Genomic DNA, 19,548 nt, shown 5'->3' with positions numbered 1-19,548 from the left:
CTTTGGTTGGCTCTACCCACAATATTACCTATGTGATAGTTCCAATTAAGGTTATTTGTAATTGAAATCGCTAAGTATTTAGTTGATTTTACAGCATTCAGATTTGTGTGACTTATCGCGTAATCGAAATTTAGCGGATTTCTTTTAGTGCTCATGGCTACATTGTATATCGTGCAAAGAACTGTGACAACACACTGGGAACGCCTTCTGGTGATATTTCAAGTCCTCCAACAAATGAAAATTATGGTTGGAATGAAGCCCTATCTCGCGGTGGGCTTACAGTTCCAACAGATGAGTGGCTACAAAATATGTCACAGTTTTAACTAATTTTTAATGAATTTAATGGATTGGATAGTATTTCCAAGGAAAAAAATATAGTGGAAACAATATGCACTGCTGTCCAAACTAAATACCCGGAGTTTTCTTCACTACATGTCAGAACATGACTTTTCATTCGTATGCGGTTCCTCAATGTTGTTGTTACTGTTGTGGTCTTCAGTCCTGAGACGGGTTTGATGCAGGTCTCCATGCTACTCTATCCTGTGCAAGCTTCTTCATCTCCCAATACCTACCGCAACCTACATCCTTCTGAATCTGCTTAGTCTATTCATCTCTTGGTCTCCCTCTACGATTTTTACCCTCCACGCTGCCCTCCAATACTAAATTGGTGATCCCTTGATGCCACAGAACATGTCCTACCAACCGATCCCTCCTCCTAGTCAAGGTGTGCCACAAATTTCTCTTCTCCTTAATTCTGTTAAATACCTCCTCATTAGTTATGTGATCTACCCACCTAATCTCCAGCATTATTCTGTCGCACCACATTTCGAAAGCTTCTATTCTCTTCTTTTCCAAACTGTTTATCGTCCACGTTTCACTTCCATACATGGCTACACTCCATACAAATACTTTCAGAAACGATTCCCTGACACTTAAATCTATACTCGATGTTAAAAAATTTCTCTTCTCCAGAAACGCTTTCTTTGCCTTTCGCAGTCTACATTTTATATCCTCTCTACTTCGACCATCATCAGTTATTTTGCTCACGAAATAGTAAAACTCCTTTACTACTTTAAGTGTCTCATTTCCTAATCTAATTCCGTCAGCATCACCAGACTTAATTCGACTACATTCCATTACCCCGTTTTGCCTTTTTTTGATGTTCATCTCATACCCTCCTTTCAAGACACTCTCCATTCTGCTCAACCGTTCTTCCAGGTCCTTAGCTGTCTCTGACAGAATTACAATGCATAGGCAAACCTCAAAGTTTTTATTTATTCTCCACGGATTTTAATTCCTACTCCGAATTTTTCTTTTGTTTCCTTAACTGCTTGCTCAATATACAGATTGAATAACATCAGGGAAAGGACACAACCCTGTCTCACTCCCTTCCCAACCACTGCTTCCCTTTCATGTCCCTCGACTCTTACAACTGCCATCTGATTTCTGTACAAATTGTAAATAGCCTTTCACTCCCTGTATTTTACCCCTGCCACCTTCAGAATTTGAAAGAGAGTATTCCAGTTAACATTGTCAAAAGCTTTCTCTAAGTCTACAAATGCTAGAAACGTAGGTTTGTCTTTTCTTAATCTTTCTTCTAAGATAAGTCGTAAGGTTAGTATTGCCTCACGTGTTCCAACATTTCTACGGAATCCAAACTGATCTTCCCCGAGGTCCGCTTCTACCAGTTTTTCCATTCGTCTGTAAAGAATTCGCGTTAGTATTTTGCAGCTGTGACTTATTAAACTGATAGTTCGGTAATTTTCACATCTGTCAACACCTGCTTTCTTTGGGATTGGAATTATTATATTCTTCTTGAAGTCTGAGGGTATTGCGCCTGTCTCATACATCTTGCTCACCAGATGGTAGAGTTTTGTCAGGACTGTCTCTCCCAAGGTTGTCAGTGGTTCTAATGGAACGTTGGATTCATACAGACAGACATTATACACGCCGCAACACGGTGCACGTGTGCTATTGCTGCTGACCAATCATCGCATTTGTATTTTGTTTCCATACGCTTTATTCTTATGACAAACGAAGTATACACTTCCGCTCCTGAGACCACTTTACGGTGTGTCATGGCCACAGGAGCGTGTTGTTTACGCGCGTCTGTTACGTAATTCACTCCGCCATTCTAGAGCACTACTGCCTGTTGAATGGGGCTGGTCAGAGGACGCCATCTGCACGCTGCTGCTGCCTGCAGACTTCTGCGGTCACGCGGCGCGCATGTGCTGGGTTGCATTTTGTCGGCGTGTTTTTCACGCTGGACACTGGACACACGAATGAGAAAGGCGCTGAGTTTTTATGATCCGTCAGCCTTCCAGCAAGAACATAGAGTAAATATCTCTGGAGTTAGCATTCACATGCGCTGAACAGATTTTGTGTTGTCAAAATAATTGCCGGTCTGGTCACGTGTTCTCGGGACGTCCTGTGTTTGTCCGTATAGCGCCCTATATATTTAGAATGTCACTACATCCCTAGTACAGACGGATTCTTTTCGTACGTGTCGTGGATTATTTATATATGTTGCGCAGACATTTTAACATTATCCATTTGATACCGGGAATAAACCAGCTATCTTTGCGATAGGTGTCAAAATTCAGATGCACTCGATTTTTGATAGTTTTCGGTATGATACGGCTTTTTATACAGGGTGTTACAAAAAGGTATGGCCAAACTTTCAGGAAACATTCCTCACACACAAAGAAAGAAAATATGTTATGTGGACATGTGTCCGGAAACGCTTACTTTCCATGTTAGAGCTCATTTTATTACTTCTCTTCAAATCACATTAATCATGGAATGGAAACAGACAGCAACAGAACGTACCAGCGTGACTTCAAACACTTTGTTACAGCAAATGTTCAAAATGTCCTCCGTTAGCGAGGATACGTGCATCAACCCTCCGTCGCATGGAATCCCTGATGCGCTGATGCAGCCCTGGAGAATGGCGTATTGTATCACAGCCGTCCACAATACGAGCACGAAGAGTGTCTACATTTGGTACTGGGGTTGCGTAGACAAGAGCTTCCAAATGCCCCCATAAATGAAAGTCAAGAGGGTTGAGGTCAGGAGAGCGTGGAGGCCACAGAATTTGGTCCACCTCTACCAATCCGTCGGTCACCGAATCTGTTGTTGAGAAGCGTACGAACACTTCGACTGAAATGTGCAGGAGCTCCATCGTGCACGAACCACATGTTGTGTCGTACTTGTAAAGGCACATGTTCTAGCAGCGCAGGTAGAGTATCCCGTATCAAATCATGATAACGTGCTCCAATGAGCGTAGGTGGAAGAACATGGGGCTCGATCAAGACATCACCAACAATGCCTGCCCAAACGTTCACAGAAAATCTATGTTGATGACGTGATTGCACAACTGCGTGCGGATTCTCGTCAGCCCACACATGTTGATTGTGAAAATTTACAATTTGATCACGTTGTAATGAAGCCTCATCCGTAAAGAGAACATTTGCACTGAAATGAGGGTTGACACATTGTCGGATGAACCATTCGCAGAAGTGTACCCGTGGAGGCCAACCAGCTGTCGATAGTGCCTGCCCACGCTGTACACGGTACGGAAACAACTGGTTCTCCCGTAGCACTCTCCATACAGTGACGTGGTCAACGTTACCTTGTACAGCAGCAACTTCTCTGAGCACGAAGAATTGCCTCGTCCATTGCAGGTGTCCTCGTCGTTCTAGGTCTTCCCCAGTCGCGAGTCATAGGCTGGAATGTTCCGTGCTCCCTAAGACGCCGATCAATTGCTTCGAACGTCTTCCTGTCGGGACACCTTCGTTCTGAAAATCTGTCTCGATACAAACGTATCGCGCCACCGCTATTGCCCCGTGCTAATCCATACATCAAATGGGCATTTGTAAACATTGCACTGACTGCAAAACCACGTTTGTGATGAACACTAACCTGTTGATGCTACGTACTGATGTGCTTGATGCTAGTACTGTAGAGCAATGAGTCGCATGTCAACACAAATTGGGCGAACTGGCGGTGAATTGAGGAAGTACAGTACATACTGACAAAACTAAAATGAGCTCTAACATGGAAATTAAGCGTTTCCGGACACATGTCCACATAACATCTTTTCTTTATTTGTGTGTGAGGAATGTTTCCTGAAAGCTTGGCCGTACCTTTTTGTAACACCCTGTATTATTACAAAGCCTGACATACACTTTTGAAGTGATAGTCTTGCAAAACGACTTGCCAGACGCTAGTACTTTTGCAAGTGTCCGAAAAACACCGAATTTGCCACACATTAGCGATTCTATGCCTGCTAATTCGTCCTTTGTTTCTGCTATTTCTGCGTATTTATTTTCTCATTTTTGCGACCTAAAGCACAATGTTTCTTACTGGTGACACTTTGGAGTGTTTATTTAACGCATTTTACGTACTTGCTCCCAGTTTATTAAATAAATAGTAGACTGAGTCAGAAGCGGGAAAAAGGGCGATCGGAGAATAAATGTACTGTAAAGCAAATACAGTTGGTCTTGTAACAATCAACGTATACAACACCATTAAGGGAAGTGGAAAGTGACACAAATGAAACAGTTTGGGGACATGTTTACTAATATTTTACGCTTCTTAGTCAAATGGCGAAGAAAATAAATTGAAGGCAAAATACAGCAAAGAAGATGAATGTGTACTTTGATTAGCTACACTATTGTGTTTTTTATTTGTTTTGTGCAGAAAATGTATTTAAGCTGAATGCAGAAATTGGTAGTAGGTGCTGTGGAAAACTAAAAATAGTTGGTATAGCATCTACCTTCAGCCACACACGTCCAAATTTTTGTCTTTCTAAACATTCCTCTTCAAAGTGTTTTGAACATACTTTGGAATATTTTGTGGGGACAAAATTACTCCTCTTCATTTTCTGGAGCCACGTCTTTACTCATTGTTCATCCTTCGAGAAACTAAAATATAAATCACACATAATCATTCTCCTTGTCCTAGACACACTTAACATGGTCTCCTACTGTAACTTTATAGTAAACAAAAGGTTTGGACACACATGTTATAGGAAGACAATTACAGACTCCCACTCTATTGAATTTAACTGTCTCCCGTCTTTCAAATCTATATACATAATCGACAAGTCACTGATAAATGCAGGGAGGATAGTATTTGCTGAAACAACTAACCATTCCCTTTCCTGTTCCACTAGCAAATTTACGAAGGGAAGCGACTGTTTAAATGCTTTTGTACGAGCCGTTAAATCTCTTATATAGTCATAAAATCGTAGAAAATAGTAGAATCAAAGCCTTAATTATAATGCGTCTCGAATTTTTTAAACATAGTACTCATGAGAAGTTACTATCCCTCCTTTCGCATATTTTTCTTTGTATCCGTAGCAATCCGTAGTAACTCACCATCGTTTTTACATTGTCAACAAACGGTGAGAACACAACAAAAACTCTTGATAATATAAACTTCAAACGCTGAGGAAAGCACACACGCACAGCGAAGTCCCGAAAACACGTGACAATCCTGGTTTAATGGTGACAACATGCGCAGAACGCAATGCTCGCCCCAGAGATATTTACTCTGAGCTAGAGCGGCGGGTTTGATGACGAAGAATCTGTTGCCTGCATAGGAAGTACAGCAAGCAATCGGTGATTTACTTACATTCCGTTCGCGTGCGTTTTTTCATTATTTCCATTAATAATTACTGTATTTCGTATAATTAAACGTGTTTAGTACAAAATTAAGACGGTGCAGACGTGTCTGCGCAATGTATCGCCACTGATATGACAAGCGGAGTAGTCGGTATAACTTCGTGGAACACCCTGTACGCAAGTGTTGCTTGTGGCAGGTGGGTAACTATGCAGTTCGACGTTCAGTTTGCTGACTTCACTGCAGCCTTCTCGTTGTGCTTTATATGACGTAACGAAATGGATCGTCTGGACTGCGAACTAATGATCATGGAAGCGCAGAAACACGCATGTATGCACGACGCACGGGACGAAGAGTATACAAACAGAGAGAGAGAGAGAGAGAGAGAGAGAGAGAGAGAGAGAGAGAGAGAGAGAGTTGTTGTGAGCAGTTACAGCAGTCGTTTTGGCAGAAAGGTGGGATAGTCTGACAGAAACAGAAGTCAGATCTTTGCTAGCACTGCCGGCCGGTGTGGCCGTGCGGTTCTAGGCGCTTCAGTCTGGAACCGCGTGACCGCTACGGTCGCAGGTTCGAATCCTGCCTCGGGCATGGATGTGTATGATGTCCTTAGGTTAGTTAGGTTTAAGTACTTCTAAGTTCTAGGGGACTGATGACCACAGATGTTAAGTCCCATAGTCCTCAGAGCCATTTGCGAGCACTGACAGTAAATATTTTAGTAGTATCTATAAACAGTGTACACTGAAATGTACTCAAGAATAAAATGTCAACAATTCCATTTTTAGACTAAGAAAACTAGTCTTCATTCGAGGAATTTAGCGCAACGATATTGTCGTGGTACACGTCCTTGAAGGGAGCAAAAGTAATCAACTCAACAATCTCTGATACTTTTGCCGCTATTATTCCCTTTTGTTCTATATGCACGTCAGCGTGTCATCAAAATTGAAGCCGTCTTCCAGTAGTTGCTTTGTGACTACTTTGTGAGTAAAGTAGAACCACGTGTTTATCAGTAACTCTGAGATCATCAATCTTAAATGGGAATGTGTGTGAGATTATAACGTCTCGTCTTGACGATATTTTTCAATATAGCAACTTTTCTTTATGTTCAACCCACGTGGGGTGCATTTTGTGAGACCAGTACTATGTGCTTATACAATTGTTTGACCCATAAGGTTAATAGTAAGACAATAGTAACCAGCTCGAGGTTTTTCTTTTGTAAATTGCGTTTCGGTGTAATTTATTTTAATTATCAAAATTATTGTGGAGTTACACTCTTTGTGTAAATCAAGTTGACCACGTGAAGCATGTGGTGTAATCATCAAAGTAGCCCTCAGCTATTCTTTTTGGGGAAGATTTCACAGAGAGTTAGTATGAATTTAGCACACCAGTGTGTGGTAATTTCATGACGGACAGGATTGCGCTACGAACGTAACTTCTTTGGGTGAAAATTGAATCGGTTGGTTGTGATTAATTTCCTCTTGCATATGTTTCAACATTCGTCGTGTGTTATTTTATGAATGCAGTGTTGTATGCAGTCTCCCAATCTTGGCTCCATATTTGATGTGTTCTGTAAGATTACAAACTCACATTTTCACAATACTAAGTAAGGCACCAGTTTAGTTATGAATCAAGTTAATATGGTGAAATTTTAACGGAATAATGATCAATGTTAAAATAAATGGCCAAATATAAACTGATTTATTTCTTTTTATTTAAATTCTCTTTATATATCACCGGTTGTCGTAAGATGACTATTAAAAAATTATAATTAATGTTAGTCTGGTTGGGAATTTGGTAAACTAGACTGGATACCTGGTGGAACAGTTGGTCAGTAATGGAAGGTTAACTTCCCCAGATAGCTCACAGCTTTTAACCCGCTTTTACTGTCTTGAATATCAGCACCGCTTTCAAAACAACTTAATGCATCAACATTACAATGGAGGGGACGAAGAGGGGGGCTTGCCTCCACCCAGGAGTACAGAGTTTTTATTCGTAACAGAATTCTCACACAATTGTAATTTTCGTGATTCTGCAAAACCTCTCGTTTAGCCAACTGTAGCGTTAAGTGGCTGATAGCAGAGAAATAATATAAAGTGGCGCACGAAAAACCGGCCCGCCAATTACGCAGGATTTGTTGACGGCTACGAGCAGAATAGATAAACATGTAATAATTAGGCAGTGAGGAAATAACAAATAAGCTAATGGAAACAACAACTTCGAAACAATAGATGACGATTGGTAAGCGGCAATGAGAGCAGTCTAGTACTCGGGGCCGATTTTTCGTGCGCCTCCTTGTAGCACTGAAATATTATTGTAGAAGTTATTGTATTCTCTTTACAAAATGTGACACCAGACATTTGATTGTAGAATGCGGACTTCATTCGGTTGTTAAGTCGGTCTGCCTTCCATAACATTGACCATGCTCTTTTACCTTGGATCAAATAAAGACAGAAACTGGCCACCTCCTTTGCATGTGTAATAAAAAAATCTTGCCTTTTTAGAAGAATGTCTTCTGCGGTTTATCGACATAGGAAGTAAGCTGATATGCTGTTTTGTTACCTGAAAAGATGTATGTATTACATACCACGTCATTTTATGTAATTTACGAAACTATGAAATACAGTTTAATTACCGGTCACGGACGCTGAATAGAATACGAAAAGAAACAGAAGTTCAGAGTTCAAAAAAGGTATGAAACAGATCTAGAATGGGCGTGCGCAGCGAACGAAACTAACAACTGTATACTGAACTAGCTATGACGAGATGTTGCCACAACTTTCACAGACGCACCGCTGACGGGATTTCCCTACGCTCCACGCTGCGCCAGTAACGCATCCGCGTGGCCAGCACCGACCAGTACCTTGACTTCTGCGTAAATTACGTCACACACGCGCGTGGAAAAACCCGCTCAGGCCTAGTGGGGCACCAAGGAAATTGCGAGCTCCACATGTGCGTCAGCCATGCTGTTCCATATTTCCCTCCCTTGCGACGAAATAGAGAAAATGGAGAGAGGGAAAGTATGAAATGATGTATAGACTGGATAGTTAGATAGTTTTTGAACGTAAAAGAAAGAGGAATAACATGGAAATAGAAAGAGCGGATGGTATTCTAGCAGAAGAACCACAGGAGGTTTTGAACAGATGGCAAGAATATATTGAATGTCTGTATAAGGGGGATGAAATGCAGAGCGAAATTAAGGTTGAAGCGGAGCAATATGTGATGGAAAGGGATTTACCATCTTGGAAGCAGAAGTAGAAAAGGCGCTGGAAGGAGATGAAGAATAGGAAGGCATGTGGAATACATGATTTGCCAGCAGAACTGTTGAAGAGTCTGGGAAACAAGGCAAGAAAAGAAATAGTCTAGCTCTGTAACGAGATATATGACAAAGGGGAATGGCCTGAGGACTTCGCTGCAACAGTTATGATACCAATAGAGAAAAAGAGAAACACTAAAAAATGTGAAGAGCACCAGACCATCAGTCTAATTTCTCATGCAGCTAAAGTCTTGCTGAGAGTGTTGAATAGAAGGTTGATTGGCAAGCTGGATAGAGGGATTGCAGAGGAGCAGTTCGGATTTTGAAGAGGAAAAGGAACAAGAGATGCTACTGGCCTGCTAAGAACTATAGGGGAAAGATATATGGAAAAGGGTAGAGAAATCTTTGCTGTTTTCATAGATTTGGAAAAGGCGTTTGACAGAGTTCAGTGGAACAAGCTGATGGATATCTTGAAGAGGAAGGAGTAGATTGGAAAGAGAGACGACTGATACAGAATCTATATTTACACCAGAAAGTAAGGATAAGGATTGGAAATGAAATGTCGGAAGGAAGCAGCATTGGACGAGGTGTTAGGGTTGTTGCCTTTCCCCACTGTTGTTTAACGTATACCTTGAAGAGATTATTGCGAAAAGTTTAGATGGGAGAAGAGGAATATGTATTGGCGGAAAGAGAATGTATAAGATTTGCTGATGACATGGTATTAGTGGCAGAAAGTGAGCGGACAGTGAATACCATGCTCAAAGATGTGAATGAAGCTTGTGAGGAATATGGGATGCAAATAAACACAGCAAAAACAAAGAGTATGGTCATCAGTACAAGACGCAGACTGTCCAGTATTAAAATAGGATAATCTGCCATTAGCCAAGTAAGTGTATTTAAATACCTCGGAAGCACAATAACTGAAGACTTGAGATGTCACCAGGAGGTAAAAGCTCGAATTGCCATAGAGAAGGAGGCATTCAACAGAAAGAGGAGACTTTTATGTGGCAAATTAGATAAAGGACTAAGGAAGAGACCTGGCAAATGTTTTGTCTGGAGTGTGGCACTACATGGGGCAGAAACATGGACACTGAGACGAGAGGATGAAAAAAGGTTAGAAGCATTTGAGATGTGGATGAGGAGGAGAATGGAGAGAATAAGCTGGATGGAAAGAGTGAGTAATGAAAGAGTATTGGAGAGGGTTGGTGAGAGAACATGTCTGCTGAAGGTTGTATGAGAAAGGAAAAAGAACTGGTTGGGACATTCATTGAGAAGGGAGTGCTTGATAGCAGATGCTTTGGAAGGATTGGTTTGTGGGAGAAGACTGAGAGGAAGAAGGAGATACAAGATGATAGACGACATAAAGGGAAGAGGAAATTATGCGGACCTGAAGACGATGGCAGAAGACCGGACAGGCTGGAAAACTACCATGTGAAAACCTGCCTTTAGGCAGAACACTGATGATGATGATGATGATGATCCTCCCCCCCCCCCCCCCCCCCCCTCCTCCGCCCTGAAACCCTACATCCAGTACGATTCCACCTGTTTGGCCGCATTGCGTCATCTCCAGGGTCAATGCCCTACGTCTTCCGGCCTTGAGCTGGTGACATCCGTCAATGCCACGTGCCTCCTTTGACTATTTTTCTTTCATTTCACAATTTAATATCATGACACTTAACGGTCTTAGTGTATAACAGCCTACTTCATGAAAAAGAATGACAACTCAAAATGGTTATGTTTTGAATGCAACAAAACCTCAACATCGTAATGGTAGAAAGTTTTTCAGTGTCGCCTAACATAAGAGAAAATGCACTGAAGTGAACTCTCTGAAAACGAAAAATCATGCACTGATAAGCCAAGGAAACTGATACACCTGCCTAATACAGCGTCGGAATCCCCGCGAGCACGCAGACGTGCTGTAACATGGCATGGAATGGACTAAACTAGTGACTGGAGTAGAGTCTGCTGGTCCACTGACACCATGAATCCTGCGGGGCTGTCCGTAAATTCGTAAGAGTACGAGAGGCTGGAGATCTCTTCTGAACAGCACGTTGCAAGGCATCCGAGATATGCTCAGTAATGTACATGTCTGGGGAGTTTGGTGGCCAGCGGAAGTGTTAAAAAAATGGTTCAAATGGCTCTGAGCACTATGCGACAACTTCTGAGGTCATCAGTCGCCTAGAACTTAGAACTAATGAAACCGAACTAACCTAAGGACATCACACACATCCATGCCCGAGGCAGGATTCGAACCTGCGACCGTAGCGGTCGCTCGGTTACAGACTGTAGCGCCTAGAACCGCGGAAGTGTTTCATCTCAGAAGAGTGTTCCTGGAGCCACTCTGTAGCAGTTCTGGACGTGTGGGGTGTCGCATTGTCCTGCTGGAAGTGCCCAAGTCCGTCGGAATGCACAATGGGGCTGAATGGATGCAGGTGATCAGACAGGATGCTTACATACGTGTCACCAGTCAGAGTCGTATCTGGATGTGTCAGGGGTTCCCTGTCACTCCAACTGCACACGCCCCACACCATTACAGAGCCTCCACCAGCTTGAACAATCCCCTGCTGACATGCAGGGTCCATGGATTCATGAGATTCTAGTACTAGGCTCGTCCGACCAGGCAACATGTTTCCAGTCAACAACAGTACAATGTTGGTGTTGACGGGCAGAGTACCATCATCATCTTTGTTGAGTGTCTCATTTCCCCTGGTGTGTAGACAGCACCTGTGCCAAACTGTTTACCAGACTATCATTACAGCTTCGCAGTGAAATCAGTTAGTGCTTACCACGGAAATCAGTGTTTACATGTTTAAATATGCCCTCTCTTTCACCGTGACTGTCTCTCCTCTCTCATTATCTTTTACTTTCGCTCAGCACTTTTATCAAATTTGTTTTACGTTTACTCTGTCCACTGCCTCCGAATGTGTTGTTCCTCATACTGTCGATCTAAGTGTTTTGTTTCATGACCTAATATAATGTGTTTCTTGCTTCCCCGTGCTTAGACCTAATATGTAAATAGTGTGGTGTCACCGCCAGACACTACACTTGCTACGTGGTAGCCTTTAAATCGGCCGCGGTCCGTTAGTATACGCCGGACCCGCTTGTCGCCACTATCAGTGATTGCAGACCGAGCGCCGCCACACGGCAGGTCTAGTCTAGAGAGACCCCCTAGCACTCGCCCCAGTTGTACAGCCGACATTGCTAGCGGTGATTCACTGACAAATTACGCTCTCATTTGCCGAGACGATAGTTAGCATAGCCTTCAGCTACGTCATTTGCTACGACCTAGCAAGGCGCCATTATCATTTGCTATTTATCTTGTGATTCATGTACCGTCAGACCGATGTTCATCAATTATGGACTAAAGTTAAGTATTCCAGAAGCTACCTACTTTTCTTGCTACTATAACGTCCTAGTCCTATTCCAGACCTCACGCCAGCCTGCGTGAGCTTAAACGCGTGCCTTTCGGCTTCCTCCTAGTGGCTTGGCTGTCTTGCCACGCCACAACAAATAGTTGAAATACCACATCATTTTAAAGCTGAAAGTTTTTTTTTAATATATAGTGAAAACCAGGAAATATCCTGCATCCATGTGCTAGTAAACCTGTAAAAACAATACACAGAACCATAACTGCCCATACCATACGAAAAAAAGAAAAATAATTATTTGCTCTCCATCCCATTTATGTAGGCCTCAAAATAGAAAACATAGACGACACAAAATATCACTATAGCCAAACTAGTATTCTGAGTGAAAAGATATTACTATTGTTATTGTTTTTCTTTTCTTTTGTGTAATTTAGCTCCTTATTGCGTTCAATCTTTTCTGATTTCGTTCTAGTTACACGTATAAACGGTTGCTCTCCTTTTCACAAAAAGCTATGTTATTGTGCTAAACTGAATAAGCAAGCACTAACGAACGTTGTTCGAGGGACACTCACAAATTAAAGAGACCCACGAAAACAAAGACCTGGACACTAGCAAGAGAGATCAATTTATCGTACTGAAAAACGTAACACGTATGGTGTTTTGTAAAACGTAATTTGTTATTCTGTAACAAAAAGTATACACACGTTAAAAAAGAAAAAAGATCGAAGTCCTCATTTTTTTTCCTAAAGGTAATTTTTTTTCAACATAGGTCCTATTATTTCAGATATATGGCATTTCAAAGATAACATAATAAAAAAGGCACGTGCACTTGCGCGAACTTTACTTAAATGTCCAATCGTATTTGGCTGTTTGCTAGTTTTGATTATTACAACAAATATTATATTAATAACCATCGATAAGTAAATGATCAAACGTATCATGTTTTCCTTAAAATGTATACCTATTGTGATTTGCGAAATCCCTTACAACTTCAAGGCACACAGAGCTGTTTTGCGCCATGATGCTTTGACCGGCAGACACTGTGATCGGCGCTATTGGCCAGTTAACTAGCGTAGCTAATGTAACAAGAACGAATAGTGACACGTGCGATTTTTTTTAAGTCTCAAAATTTATGTTAAAAAATATATCGGCTCAACCACTCGTTTATAATGTAAAACACTAAGATTGACGCGTTTCGGAAGTCAAGCTTCCATCATCAGAATAATAAAAAGTAAAAGAACCTGTTAAAACTCGCTAAAATGGAACATGCACCAGGCACAATAAAACTGATAATAAAATTAAAACATCGTGGCTACTTCCCTTGTTGCAGCCGTGTCTTTCAAGGTGCATCTCCACATTGTCGTCAAAATATAAAAAACTCTAAAATGGTGTCGCCTATGGTGTTCAACATCTAACCACATGGCTCTCTCCTCTGTCGTCGTAAACCGCCCGTTCGTCTTCGTTGATACCACACACCACGTAGCCAAACACGACACTGAAACGCGAGTGAGCTCACGCGCAAGTAAACAAGGAAGTCACAGAGATGATACAAACAGATAACGTATACATTTTCCAAGGACCTCAGGAAATGATGGTATCGTGCCAATTGTTAAAAATGTAGTTACTAAAAGAAACCAGTGAAATGTTTGAAAAAGTTATTTGTATCACCAGTTAGCTGTTCATTCAGTGTGTTCTGATCATCCACGCTATGTATCGTAATTTCCAGCTGTTCTAGTAGATCCAGCTTTTTCCTTTGTCCTGTCTATGTAAAATAACGAGATCCTGATCTGTTCCCAACATGGGGTGTCCCGTTTCCCAAATATGCGTGGCTACAGCTGACTTTTCGAAATTATTAAGCCGGAAAGCACCGCTATGTTCTTTGTAACGTACTTTAAAGGACCTACCAGTTTGGCCTAGATAGCTTGCCTTGCACGTGTTACACTGAATTTTATAGACCCCAGCTTTCTCATATTTATCGCTTTCCTGCTGTAAATTATTTCTTAGTTTAAATCGCTGCGTATTATTTGTCTGAAAAGCGGTATCAACTTTAAAAGGTTTGAAAATGTTAGCCACTTTTTGTGAAATATCACCGAAGTAATATTTTTTGCGGTATTTTTCCTTGCATTCGCGCGCTGTTTCTGTCGTATTAATTTATTGACAACGTTTTGGTGATATCCGTTAGCTCTGGCTAGTTGTTTCACGATGCTCAGCTCAGTCATTCTGTCTTCTTCATTCATAGCGACTCTAAAGGCTCTCTCTATCAAAGATCTAAAAGCAGAAAGTTTCTGGCTATTAGGATGGCGGGAATTATTTTGAATCAACACATCAGTTGTGGTTAGTTTCCTAAATATTTTAAAAACATGCCTACCATTTCGTTTCCCAATACTTAGGTCGAGAAATTGCAGTTCACCATTTTTCCTCTTCTTCCACAGTGAATTTAATTTTTCCGTGTAACTCGTTAAATTTATTTACTGTTTCTGCGACTTCTTTTTTCTTTTCCATTAATAAGAAGCAGCGTATCATCTACATAGCGTTTGTAATATACAATTTTATCCACGGGATGTTGCGGGTTAACGAGGAGTCTTTTTTCCAAATGATTTATAAAGATGTCTGCTGTGGTTCCAGATATACTGGAACCCATAGCCAGTCCATCTTTTTGCATATAACATTTATTGTTAAAAGAAAAATAATTATATTTCAGAACGAATTCTAACAGTTCGATGAATTCGACTATTTCTTGCTGAGACAGTGTTTTGTACTTAAGTAAATTTTCTGTGACGACCTTAACGGGCTCATTTACCAGCACATTCGCATAAATTTTCTCTGCCTCGTGATGACTGGGTGTTGCGTGATGTCCTTAGGTTAGTTAGGTTTAAGTAGTTCTAGGGGCTGATGACCATAGATGTTAAGTCCCATAGTGCTCAGAGCCATTTGAACCACATTCGCATAAAGGTTTTTAATGTCTAGAGATACTAGGCGGGCCGTGTCAGCGAGTTTTAACAGGTTCTTTTACTTTTTACTATTCTGATGGTGGACGCTTGACTCTCGAAATGCGTCAATCTTAGTGTTTTACACTATAAATAAGTGGTTGAGCCGATATATTTTTTTAACATTGACATTCACAACCACGACCTCTGATCCAGAATGGATAAAAGAAAAGCATAAAATTTATATTTTTACTGCGAAAATGGAGGTGATAAACCGATTCTTCGACTACTGTAGACGATGAATGTCATGAAAATTCAATGCATAATGCATTTGCTAAACGTCATTTAAAAATTTCCTTCGTGGGACCTTACTGATATAGAAGCATCAGCTACGATTTTCTGTGGATGCAATGCCGATTCCAGAAAAACTTCATTGGTGTACCGGCGAGGTGCTGGGACTAAAGATACTTATTACTGCATGAACTTTTATTGACGACCTCATTCATTCCGCCGAAGCATATGAAAGTCTATTCTGTGGAGCCGAAAAATTTCCGATGGTGAGGATAATGACCCAGTCGAAAAGAAGGCCAAAGACAAGTATATTTCGTTGGAGACAGGAGTAGCGAGACTGGCAAAAGAACACGTCACGTGTTACCTACAAACTCTACAAAGCTCATGCAAAAACACCTATTAATGTTTTCATTCTCTGCCCTTTCAAATATCGTATGTGAAGTAATATGACCAGTGTTGCAAAATATATGCAATAAAAAAAAATGTTGGCCGCTACTTGATCCAGAGATTCACGGATTTCGGAGACTGGGCGCTAAATAAACGCTTGACCGCCGCCACCTTCCTGGCCAGAATGGCAATGCACTGGCACTTGTGTGACGCGCTAAAACTTCACTTGCGACATTCTCGAATTTTTTAACGAGGAGAGGTCCCCAGCGGTGCGATAGACTCCTTGAAATATACGGTGATTTAGGTTAAGATCCCACTTGCCATACCGCAGCCATTCACCCTGGTGGGCCCTCGGTTGCGAGTAAATGACGAAAAAATAAAAACAATGAAATTTTGTGTGACACTCAGTAACAATAGTAACGCAGCTTTACGTAATGTGGTCGCGTGTTATAATGGACAGGATAACATTTACCCAGGCAAGAGGTCGTGGGTTCGAGTCATGTCAGCTGCACTAATTTTTTTTATTTCTAAATCTTTATCGAAATTACTTCGATCATTATTGTTATTCGATTAACTGGTTTAAATGAAGTTTTCATTTCTATTCCTTTGTCACATCATTTTAATCACTGCAAAAACTTTTTCATTTGTTTCATTTTTTCTTTATATCATTATTGTTCCAATCGTAATTTTTGTGAATATGATTTCAATTATATTTAACTCTTATGATATTCAATTATTTGAAAACTCGAATCTATTGGTTGAAAAACAGTAAACGAAATAATCTATTTACATTTGTACAATGATGTGAAATACCTATATTCGTTAAAAGATGTGCGTTTTTCTGCACAGTAATTGTCATACACAGATTTAATGCCTAAATACCTATTGCTCTATGGACAAAATAAAGCATATGAAAATTGAAATGAAGGACAGGTTTATAAGCGAAACGGAATTCAAGCAAAATGATAAATAGACATAATGAACGCAATAATGTGGACAAAAAAGCAGGGTGATAAAAGCAATTTCAACAAAATTAATACATAAAATTGTTGAAAAACACATGAACAAAGATTTCAAGCGGGCAAAGAGCGACAGGAAGAAAAATGACAGCAAGTGACAGCAAGCGAGTGGATATTATGATTAAATTTATGTGACAAAGGAATGGAATTCAAAAATTGCATTTAAACCAAATAACTGAATAAAAGTAATGATCATAATCATTTCGATAAAGATTTTAAAAAAAAATGAATTTGGAACACCTGACGAGATTCAAATCCACAACCTCTTGTATGTGAAGCTGCCATCCTATCCATTATACCACACAACCAAGCTATGTAAAGCACGTATTTTAGCGCTATTCAGTGTCACACAAAACTCTGATTTTTTTTTCTTTCGTTAATTACTCGCAAGCGAGGGCTCACCGGAGTGAATGTCTGCGTGTGTGATACATGGAATCTTAAGCTATATCAGCGTATAGGTAGTTTCGAAAAGTCGATCGACCGTTAGGGACCTCTCCTTGTAAGCAGTACGCCTTATTAATTACGAATTACGTTGTCCTCCTAGCGAACTACTAAAAGTATACAACGTTTGGAGTGATAATGATGATGTTTTGTTTCTGGTACGTTCAACTGCGCGGTCATCGGCGCCCGTACAAATTCCCATTCTTTCCGATCTCGCCACTGTCATAAATCATGATGAAACAACACAAACACCCGGGCGGAGAAATCCCCCAACCCGCGCAGGAATCGAACCCGGGACGACGTGATACAGAGGCAGCAACGGTACCCACTAGACCGCGAGCTGTGGACTTAAACTAAATCCGTGATCCGAACGTCGTGGCCGCGCTTTGTGGCATGTAAACAGGACGTTCTATCATTTCGCGGCTAGCCACTACCAGCAACGTATCGTGCAACAGTCGAGAGTACGCATAAGTTTCATTTCTCGTAAATATGCTCCCGGAATCAATGAAGGTGGTGAGTAACGTGATGGATCGGCGCTCCTACCTGGCGTGTACGCACACACATACACACACAAAAATCTGTTATCCTGTAGAGACGGAACCCAGCGCTGCCTGTTCTGCGACGTCCTCCCGCTGCCACGCCACGCAAGTGACTGTTCCAGAACTGTAGCGGCAGCACCTCTGCGGTCACATGACTCGCCCCGCCCTCCCCCCCACGAGTCTTGGACTGCTGGAGGGAGAGAGGTGGCGGCCGAACGGACACGGCCTGACCGCTTCTTGCAACATTTCCTGTAATAGGAGGTTTGTCCGGAAAATACGTATATTAGTTGAATAATAACTTTATTTTACAATTATTCAGGTATTGCAATATCGTCTCCTTCAACGTACTCGCCCTGAGACGCGATACACTTCTGCCAACGCCGTTTCCACTGTTGAGAACATTGCTGAAAGTCTTCAGTTGTGATGTTGTTCAGTTGCCGTGTCGTTTCCGCCTTGATGGCTTCCACATCTCCCAAGTGCCGACCCCGAAGCACCATTTTGCATTTCGGGAACGTGAAGAAGTCACACGGGGCCGAATCGGGTGAATAAGGCGGGTGGTCTGTCACGGTGATTGAGCTTCGGGCCAAAATCTCGCGCACGACGAGCGGGCGCATTGTCGTGATGAAGGATCCACCTGCCCCCTTTTGACAACTCCGGTCGAACTCGGGCCACACGAGCTCTGAGACGTGTCAGAACTTCAACGTAAAAATTTCCGTTCACTCTCTTGCCGGGAGGCACAAATTCCTTGTGAACAATGCCCCTAGAATTGAAATGTCCCCTTAAAAAAGTTAGTGAATGATTGTGCTGGTAAACCTCTTACGTTATTTGATTTTCAAGCAGCTGAGCAGAACTGAACGTACTCAGACATTTCGCTCTTGACCAATTCTGATCAACACTAAACTGACACACAATATTTTTAGCGCAACGCAATCTAACTTTCAATAATCCCTACAAAAGAATGGCCCTGACTAACATTAACCCATAAATTCACAAATCACTTACCTCACAAAAATCTTCATTACTCACACTACTGCAATACAGCGAGCGCCACTACTGTCAGCTAAATAAAAGATTCAAACTACTGAAGGCACTAACTACTGATAGGCATAGTTAGCGAATGAAAGATTTTGATAGAGAACAAGCAATGTAATTACCTTAATAGTGTTCAAAAGTCATACTATATAAATCAGTCCATGATACCCGATATTAGAAATTTACTCTTTCTGATGGACACACGTGCAGATCGTCCGCTCTCAAAACTCCGCCATCTCTCTCCCCACATCCACCACTGCTAGCGGCTCACCTCCAACTGCGCAACGCTACGCGCTGGTAACAGCCAACTGCCCAACACTACAATAGCATATACTCCGACAATGCATACCAGCCACAGACTGCACACAGCACAGTCAGTGATTTTCATATAGAGCGCTACGAGACGTTACCAACATAAAAACCTAAACAGCCTCCTTACAGAATCAAAGAAAACAATCAACATTGTCTTCACATTGGACCTTGATTTTCGCGGTTTTTTTGTTCTCGGTTCTCCTGCTAGTTTCCATTCCTTGCTTTGAGATTTGAGCTCCACATCGAATTCGTAAAACCAGGACTCGTCTCCAGTGATGACTGGGTTGAGAAAGTCCCCTCGTTCCTCTGCTTCCAACCAATCCTCACACCACTCGACCCTCTTTGCTTTCTGTTCTG

The 19,548-nt window shown here is 41.5% G+C and overlaps 1 protein-coding gene across 1 annotated transcript in view; it reads right to left on the bottom strand.

The window, feature by feature from the left end:
• The window catches only part of LOC126427274 (poly [ADP-ribose] polymerase tankyrase-1-like), a 31,630-nt gene extending 13,666 nt beyond the window's left edge, over positions 1 to 17,964 (bottom strand). The window contains exon 1 of the mRNA XM_050089543.1: positions 17,852 to 17,964. The gene's annotated coding sequence lies outside the window, so the exon portion shown is untranslated. The remainder of the gene's footprint in view (positions 1 to 17,851) is intronic.
• Between the last annotated feature and the right edge of the window lie 1,584 nt (positions 17,965 to 19,548).

The sequence above is a fragment of the Schistocerca serialis genome, chromosome 11, assembly GCF_023864345.2.
Source record: "Schistocerca serialis cubense isolate TAMUIC-IGC-003099 chromosome 11, iqSchSeri2.2, whole genome shotgun sequence".
In the NCBI taxonomy this organism is placed as follows: Eukaryota; Metazoa; Arthropoda; class Insecta; order Orthoptera; family Acrididae; genus Schistocerca; species Schistocerca serialis.
This window is presented reverse-complemented; position numbering and strand designations above follow the sequence as displayed.